General features: G+C 38.0%; 1 long non-coding RNA gene across 2 annotated transcripts; it reads right to left on the bottom strand.

Moving 5' to 3' along the window:
* Positions 1 to 621: 621 nt before the first annotated feature.
* On the bottom strand, positions 622 to 5,887 carry LOC111607690. Of its 2 annotated transcripts, none has more exons than XR_002752427.1 (3): positions 5,000 to 5,887; positions 4,077 to 4,173; positions 622 to 1,715 (listed from the first exon to the last, which is right to left on the bottom strand). It is a non-coding gene; the product is annotated as an uncharacterized LOC111607690 (long non-coding RNA). The 2 variants fall into 2 exon arrangements; XR_002752428.1 differs by having other exon boundaries at positions 5,101 to 5,866.
* Between the last annotated feature and the right edge of the window lie 3,675 nt (positions 5,888 to 9,562).

Genomic DNA, 9,562 nt, shown 5'->3' with positions numbered 1-9,562 from the left:
CTTCATTTGGGGTTGTGTTCTCATGCCATCATCACGTAGATGCCAAAGTGAGATTTTTACCCAGTGACATGCAAGGTAGAGAGCGAATGGGAGGAGCTAGTGGCGTGGGCAGAGGTTTTGGGAGGGTCACGTGGCGCCCAACGAGAACTCAGACTGTCACAGGGCATCACATCAGCCGGGAGCAGCCATGCAAACACAGAACAACTCCACGCCCTGCAAAATAACCGGGAAAACAGAGTAGCTGTCGACAATTTCTGTTGAATTTCTATGCTTTATGTCCATGTATTGGAGGTTGCATTAATATTCTGTGACAAAAAAATCAGCTTAAATGGCCTTTTCCCATAATATACACCCTAAACAGCATTTTACACTCCTCCAAAATCACATGTTTGCAGCTAGCTATAAATTAGGGCTTGCATTTGCAAATGGGGCACCAGCAGGATAAGAAAAGAAAATTAAAATGCAGTCTCACTTAGGAGACATAACACGCGAGTCAGGCCAACCGCATCCTGTTGCGTGCAGATGACACCACAGATTCTCAGATGCAGGAAACAATGTCACGCTGCAGCTCAATGTGCCAACCTCGAGACTCTTCCAACGTTATCAAACATCCGCTTGAAATCTCTTAAAATATTCACAGCTTTATTAAATCATTGCAAAAATAAAGTGAAACATTCATTCATCAATAAAAAAAAAACAAGACTCGTGAAGATTGCAATGATTACATTTCTACATGTACATGCATTTCACTAACATTTCACAATTGCACTAGCATTTGTAGATCCTGCAAGAAAGGCTCTCAACAGTCACACACAGAGGACTTGTGAATTGTTAAAACAATGAAAACACACATTAAACATTGAGTATTTTGGAGTCCCTTTGCAGATTCCACTTTAGCATTTCAAAAGGTTTCGATAGTTTTGTGCAAATATTTACTGACAGACACAGCTGGCATATAGCCCGACATCACAGATTCTGATCTGTTCTGAGGCTCTATAAAATTCTGGAAGAGGAACAAAAAACAAAAAAGTCAAAAGGATTAAAGGTAACGTATCATCCCCTTTTAGTCTTGTTCTGGGTCTGCCATCACTTCATCAGGAGGCACAGCTCAGTCAGCCATCCCTTAAAAAGGAGAATTCAGAAAATATAACACTTTTTGGACAAAATTTGCTTCACAGTGAAAGTTTTTCTCCTTTTTATAGCACTGATGGCATCCTGCAAGCACGCACCTTTGTAATGACTAATGCTCAGACTCGTTTGGCAGTGAGCTGGTTTCCACAGACTAAAACCAGTTCTCCCCATGACCCCAGATAAGTAAATCTCCCAAATTGTTGAAGGTCCTGGCACCAGAAAATGGGAATTATTTTTTATTTGACCCTGAATGTTCTGCTGGTGATGTGTGAAGGATCCCAGGAAGTCAGTGGAAGGGTGTGATCGACGACTAAGGTAAGAAAAGTGCTGTCCCGAGACACACCACTGTGCCTTTCTTCCTCCCTTTACTTCCGTTTCTTCCTCCGGTTCTCATTGGTTCATCTGTCATCTCCAGATTCTGGAGCGACCGAGCCTCTTCAGGCTGCAGGCTGGACTTGGACCTTCTCTGTCATCTGTTTGGCACTGTAGTAGGACAGACTCAGACCCATGATGGCCAGCATCATGGCGATCTGGTTGACGGTGCGGTCATGCGGCTGCGTTTGGACCTCACCAGCGACCTGCCTCTGCAGAGACAGAAAAGAAATTAGACAAAGGTTACTGGTTGGACATATAAACTTATATGGTACTACACGTGCATCTCAAATTAAAATATCATTAGAATGTTAATTAAGTTGAAAAGGTTAAGCTCAAATTATATGAAAGCAATTATTTCAAGCATTTTTCAGTATATGTTGTCGATTATGTCGTATCGCTAATGAGAATTTAAAAAGTTTGTTTTTTATACAGAAATGTCAGCCTGCTGAAGATTATGTCCATGTCAAGACTTATTTTGCATTAATTACTGCATCAATGCAGCTCGACATGGAGGTGATGAGCCTGTGGTTCTACTGAGGTGTTAAGGAAGCTCAGCTTGCATTAACAGCTGCCTTTAGCTGCTCTGGCTCTGATGTCTCTCATCTTTATCTTGAAAGTAGATCAGGGCAGTGTTGAGGCCAAATAAACAACTATGCTATGGGCAATAAACCTGGCTTAGTTACTTTTGGCAGTAAGCCCAAATGCTAATTTCTGCCAGGAAATTAAATCAGCATCTTTATAAGTCTTTGATAGGCAAGGGATAAAGATTTTCTGTCAGAAAACTGACTTTGAACTTGAAAAAAATAAAAATAAAAACACACAGTGGACAAACAATAGCAGAATGGATTCCTCCCCAAATTGTTACTGAGTTTAGAAATTTCATTAATTGCACTTTTTTTCTTCCACCTAACTTTTCCATTAATATTCTTTGAAACGTAACTCTAGACAGCCATCTGTTTTAGCCATGGCTTTTTGTGGGTTACACTTGTGGGTGGTGTCAATGAGTTTCTGCTGGACACCAGTTGAGTCATCAGTCTTCCCCATTATTGTGTTGGCCATATCACTAAATTAATATACCGAAATGCATATTATATATTCCCTTAATACTCTAATTTCTTGAGATGTTAAATCTTGGGACATCATAACTTTTAGCAGAGATATACATTAATACAACAGTCTAGACACACACGATTCACTTTTTGACTGGAATTATAAAAATAACTTTTCAGTCTTATTCCAATTTTTTGAGATGCATCTGCATGTCAAGACAGGTTCTCTCCTGAAAAGCTTAAAAGACTAATTTTAGAAATCTTGCCTATGTGCCCAAACAGAAACAGCCATTAAAGATTTAGCATGATACTTTATAAAAGGGGAACAGTGTCCTGTGCACAGGGATGGATTCTGTTGTGATTTTTCTCCAGGTGTAGCACCACCTTTTTCTACATACAGATCAGGCATTTGAGCTGCCCACACTGTGATACCAGCTCATTTATGGAACGAGTAAGCAATGTTCAAAAAGATAAAGTGAGATCTGTGTATTCAATAAGGCTGGCCTGCATTTTATAGCAAAATGGTAAAAAAAAAAAAAAAAAAAAAAAAAGAACACACTGCTAGAATTGCTATAAAAAGCATAATGTTTGGGGGTGGGGTGGTTTGTCAATAAGAACATATTTCAGGACGACATAACCCTAGTCCTAAATTTTCAGTCTTACTAATGTTTTCCAGTAAAATTCATTTGAAAGAATATTTAACAATGCGCTCACTGAAGCATATAATTGTCTGAAATCATTAAACTAACAACCAGTCTGTACATTAAAAATATTATTATAACCTCGCTACAGGGTCAGATACAAATTAAAAGCTAGTCACTTTCTTTTGTTTTCTTAAAGCCATCCAAGAAACGCTCCCTGTTTGTGAATTAGTGAAGATGGACGAATTAGAATTAATGTACAATGGAGGAGACACATGCTGCCCCCCCCACAGAGGATTACAATGACAAAAGAAACAAAGGAGATGATAATCATAAGCTCCCCCAATTACATTGTGATGACGAAACCTCTTATAACCTCATAAAGGACATGACCCTGACCACCTGTTGCTGCGCACTGAAGATTAGCTGGCTTAAAGAAGGCTTTAACATTTTTCGCTTGATTACAAGAGAGACAAATTAGGCTTTTATGAAATATTTCTGATTATGACAGGCAAGAACAAAGGTGCATTGCATCAGTCTTAAGGTAATCTTGTTTCAAAACTAAAGTTGGTCAGACTACAATTAACGCTTCTGATAAAAAGCCAACACAAGAGCAGACAAGAGCCGACTAATTAACCTGCTCAATTAACCAGTTTGAGACAGCAAGAAGGTCCAATTCAATTTAATGTAGCATTTAATGGGTGCTTATTCAACATTTTTATTTGAGCTTATAAAAGAAAAAAAAAGATTGTGATGATCAATGAGCTGATTGTTAAATATTTTTTGTATTTTTGTCTTCATACAATGATGCAGTGAAAGTACTATAGTTAGCCTCAACGTACACTGACTCATGCTTATATTTATACCGCTATATTTATACCTGGAGAAGGCGGAAGTATCCAGGTGTGAGCCTGCCCAGTCTGATGATCATGTTTCCTGAAATGATGGATCAGTGAACCCCCGGGGTGGTTCAGGACCTGCAGGTGAAAAAATGAAAAGTGTAAATGTAGGCTATGTATTTCATGTAAACAATACATACAAAGAAGTGAAACTAAGCTTTTGAAGTCAGATTAAAAATAGGAGGGTACTGCTTTGTGCTGGCTTGCAAATAAACTAAAACATGAGGAAGGAACATCCTTTGCCTGAAGCTATGGCACAAAACTGCACACGTGTACAGAACATGTGTGATCGAAAATATTATCTGGAACTATTTCCGATTTGTCTCTTTTGCCACAAGTTCTGTTCATTTCACACGTCCAAAGTCGGGAAGCCCCCAAATCCGCCACCCTTTGCCCTCCCCTCAGTTCTGAGTTATTAAATCATCATGTTTGATCAAGATCTGGGTCAGAGCAACAGAGACTGTATTCATGCTGCGTCATGAACTGACACTGCAGAACTAAAGTCATTTTTATGTATAAAGAGAAATGCAGTTATAAATTTTGTGATCACATGGCTTTGCATTACACAACTGGACAGCGAGATTCTAAATAGATGAAAGGAAGAAAGACAAAGGGATGGTTTTCAGTCCCACTACGACAGAGGCGCAAACTGTAAAACAAAATTTAAAAATGGGTTGATGGTAAAAACAGGAGATGGGATGAGCTCATCTCATAAAAAATAAAAAAATAAATGATAAATAAAAAAAAACCTGTCCAAGAACAATTATGTACAATGGCTCGTGAAAAAAAGATGTTGGGTTTGATACTGGAAACTTATGTTAAACATGGCATCCATGTTCCAGAAAAAAAATTAAGCATAATCACCGAAGAGGATGCATAACACATGAAGCAATAATACACCAACCTGTGGAGTTACACCCTTAATAGAAAAAAATTGTTATTCCAAGTTTTGTTTTGGTACTCCTCAAGTCAAGAGCTGATTATGAAAACAGATGGTCTTCTCACCGTCTGCAAAAAGGAAGAAAGAATCACTCCAGTCACAACAGTGGGATCTTCTGCTTCCACAAACAGGGAAAAAATGACAGAAGAAACTCCTAACAGATGCCAAACAGAGAAGAACCTGAACCAGAGAAAGAGCTTCTGCGCTGCGCTCCGCCTTTTTATACAGCCCAGCTCTTACCCAACCAGATCTTCAGGCTCGCCTGCGACACACGCCCACTTCTGCAACACATACACTCCAGTGTCCAAATTCATTACTCTCAGTGGGTCGCTTCCCAAATACACATGCCTACTGCCTCCTTCCAAAAACAAAAATGTCAGATATAATGTGCTCACTTGGGCAGAATAAGGGAAATAAACAGCAAAATAAAGAGAAGAATTATTAGGGCTGGGATTCCAGGGTATTGAGTTATATAACCAGCATGATGTGCACATTTAATCTCAGTTTGGGTCAGAAATCTAGTTGACCCCACAACTGTCGACAAGTGGGTAAAAAATGCTGAAAAACTATTTAAGCTTCTTAAAATTTACCAATAATGTTGTGGGGGGTTTTGTAAATCATGTAGTTGATTATATAACTACCGTACGTTTCACAAAGTTCTGCAGAGTCAAAACTGCACTTAATATCATGCAACCTGAGCTCCCTGCATGAGGTCCAGAAGGCATGAAAATATTTCTGCAACCTGTGAATCTGACATCATGCAGCTAACACAAAACATCAGCTCACTTTCTAACAGTGAAAAGCTCTGGATGAAACATCTCAAATCACACCTTCCCCAAACACTACAAACATTTGGTGAATAAATCACACCAGCACTAATGATAGTGCATGCATGTTAATGGAGCTCTGTGACAGAGAGTTTAAGTAATGTAACACCCAGTATGTCTTACAGCATGTGCAACACCCACTTTATTAAGTACACCCTGGCCTTGTTAGGCAGCCAATCCCTTTTCAGCAACTGTATGTCTTTTGGCATCTAGACATGGTGATGGTGGTAAAAACAGATTTAGAGTGGTGAACATAGGTGACTCTGAACATGGAAAGGCTGATGGTATTTTAGAAATTGTGATTTTCAAACAACCATCTTTAGAGTTCTCATAGAAGGGTTTTAAAAATTAACAGCGCACCTTTGGGATTTTGTGGAACGGAAGATTCAGGTGTAGACAAATCTGCTAATCTTTTATGGTGCTGTCTCATTAATGTGAACCAAAATCTCTGAAGAATGTTTACGACATTTTGAATCTACACCACAAAAAAAAAAAAATAAATAAGGCTGTTCTGATAAAGACAAAGTAGGTTAAACCAAGATCTACCTAAGCGGAGCATCTTAAAAGAAGAATTAAGAATAAGACTTGTGTGGTTCAATATGAGAATATGTGAAGAAAAAGAGAAGATACAAAATCATCTTCCAGTCAACATTTTCTATGAAAAATGAAATCCTATGCTAACATGAGCATGTTTTGTTTTGATAGGACTTGTCAATAATTTGGCTGATAACATGTTTCAGTCTGGTTCAAGCTAAGTGAGCGTAAACAAAACTTACAGCAAAGAAACTTAAAGATTTGCTTCTAAAATCTTAAGAACAGCACAAATAAGACAGAGAGCTGAAACAATCAAAAAGTATTTTTCATTGTGAATGTCTTTCTAAAAAAAAAGTGAAAGATAATATAAAAGAGGAGAGACAATTCCTAATTCTTTGGTTTAACAAAAAAATCCTAGATTAGGTTCTTAAAATGTTCTTGAATCTCTCATCATTCCTAATCATGATCAAATAAGAGATATCGGGCAATAGTGAATAAGTATTCTTACAATAAAGTATCCACTGCGCTATGTATCTTGTTCTCTTAAAGGAGAAGCCTGCTAATTTTACATGAGATTTCACTTGCATGTCAAATGCCTGGAAATAGTTTTACAGACACTAAATAAACACAACCTTGGTTTACATAGGGAACATTTTAGATTTAGAGACATGTTTGTAAATGACCTCCTTAAATGTAAGTCCTGCAGTATGTGCATTTCAACACTTGAGATATTTTACTGAAACAAGATTAACCAAAATAGCAAAACATTTGAGGTAAATTGGGATTTTTAAAAATGTTAATGTCAACATCTGAAGCTAAGCAGTAAAATTGCTAAATCAGGAAATATTAAAACACTATAGTGCCATGTTGCTGATGTTGGCAATAAAAATGAAATGTTCTTCCTGAGAAGTCAGAGGTTATTCCTCCAGAACACCAGTGCATGCAGATTACTGCAATACTTTCCTATTGTACAATAATGAGTATTTATAACTTTACACCTCTGACTTTGTGAAATATTGCATTAATAGAAATATATAGAAAAAAAATCTTCCTAAAATGTTGGTAATTTCAACTCAAAACTTATGATTAATGTTTATGAATAAGTTGGGTGATAATTGTACAGGAAGTAATGTCTGAAACCAAACTGGACAGCCCATTTAAATTAGCTGAGTAGATCAAATTCTTCAGATCTTTACAGCTGCTTTTCAAAGACCCACTGACATTGTCAGGAATTTCGCGTAACAGGCAAGACTGAGTCAGTAATAGGAAGAGGCCAACATCATGTGTTGGAAAGAGTCCGAGTGAATCATCTGTGAACTATTCATGTTACGGTTAGGGATCAACATGAAGGCTGGAGGGCGTTTCCCCATGGGTGCATCACCTGTGGCCATGCAAAAATCCTCAGCTGCAAGCGAGTCCAGCCACAGATCTGAGGCGAAGCTGGGAAAATTGGTTGTGGTTATGGTCAAAGCACACAAGAATATTTGATTCAGAAGTAAAAAGATATGTTCAAATTGTACTAAAATCTGGCAGACTTCCCAAGCAATTGTGGGATGAGCCTTTTAGCACTTGTGATTGTTAATATGGCTTGAAAGCTATAGTCGGCCATCTATCAGACCCATAAATATTTACTTCCCCTTGGTACACGTTGTACTTTCCGCAAAACAACCAATGAAATTCCACCGTCAGGTCTTTCCTCCTGTCTTGGTCCCGCCTTGTTGTGTCACTTTCTAGCGCCCTCCCGCTTTCACCCCCCAATCTCCCAGCCCCCAGCTCCCTGCAGCGAGCAGCCATGTGAAAGATGGACCCATCTGCAACCGTAGCAGAACCATTGACCAACTAAAACAACCTCCTGCAGCACAAAAAGCCTCAGTGTAACATCAGCGCCGTTAATCTGCCTGTCTCGCCACAGGAGCAGCTCAGAGACTGGACATCCTCCACAGTCATGACAGTGGCACGCCACTATTGTTGCCCCGGTGTCAGAGTCAATTAGTTAATGTGTGCAAGCTCTTGTGAAGTGATCCTGTGGTGACTAATAAACCTATCATACCTGATCATGTTAATTTGAAAACCAAACTCATTAAATTCCAGCCACACCTTTAGAAACCTGAACACTTAGAAACAATGTGCTGGATTAATTCAAAGTCATTGGGACTGCCGTCAACAGGTCATCTAATTGTCTTCTAAAAAAAGTGGTTTGGGATAAAAATGGAAAATAGTTTTAAAAAATATGATTCCGCTTATGCTTCAAAACATGATCAAAATTACATTATCACAAAAATAAATGTTAAAGCAACCTGAAACATATTTCAGTTGCAGCAGAAATACTTTGGGGTAGACCCAAGAGATCCAGCATAAAATGAGATTCTGGAAACAACAATACAACGAAAGTTTATTGGTTTGTAGAAATAAGGCTTTTCCCTGCATATTCCAATCAAAGTCTGGGAATTTATGTCAATCAAACGACACAAACATTTTATTTTGGTCCCTAACTGACGAAATACTGTGGCAGACTTAGATAGGTCAGAACAGAGAGGAGCTGAGCCATGAGTTAAAGTGTTTTAAGCTACTCTAAAGTGACTCTCAAAGCTGACACACACACGTCTTAATCCACTTAAAGGGAGAATAGATGACCAAACGTCTTAACCTTTGTAAATCCAGCCAGTGATACAATTTTAAGGAACATCTCTAAAGGAGAAATTTTTTTTCTAAACTGTCAGTTTAAATCAGCATAAAAAATGTCACCAAACCTAAATTATTTTTATGCATATGTCAGTTTGAACTCTAGGAAGCAAAACCTCCAGAAAAATTCCCCTACAGCCAGTGAGCCGGAGTGGAAAAGAACAAAGTATACATTGACAAAGACATGCAATGTGCATTAAAAAATCCTGCTATCAGAAAAGTTAAAACAGGAAAGATTTACTAAGATTATAGTAATTTATCACTAGAACATATTACCAAAAAAGTTTGCAGACTTTTCTTAAAGTATGAAACATTTTTGTTCTTTTACCTATAAATTTCAGATTAGGATGCTTTTAATAGTTTTCTGATGATCTGGGTAAGAGAGACAAAAACAAAGCCTTTAGTGCACAACTTGTTTTGGAAAACACTGAGAAAACCCAATTATAAGTTTAACTTTGCTTCTTCAAATCAAACTTTTAAAAAA

Source organism: Xiphophorus maculatus, chromosome 3 (genome assembly GCF_002775205.1).
Source record: "Xiphophorus maculatus strain JP 163 A chromosome 3, X_maculatus-5.0-male, whole genome shotgun sequence".
NCBI lineage: Eukaryota > Metazoa > Chordata > Actinopteri > Cyprinodontiformes > Poeciliidae > Xiphophorus > Xiphophorus maculatus.
Note: the sequence above shows the minus strand (reverse complement) of the source record. Positions and strands in the feature narration are given on the sequence as shown.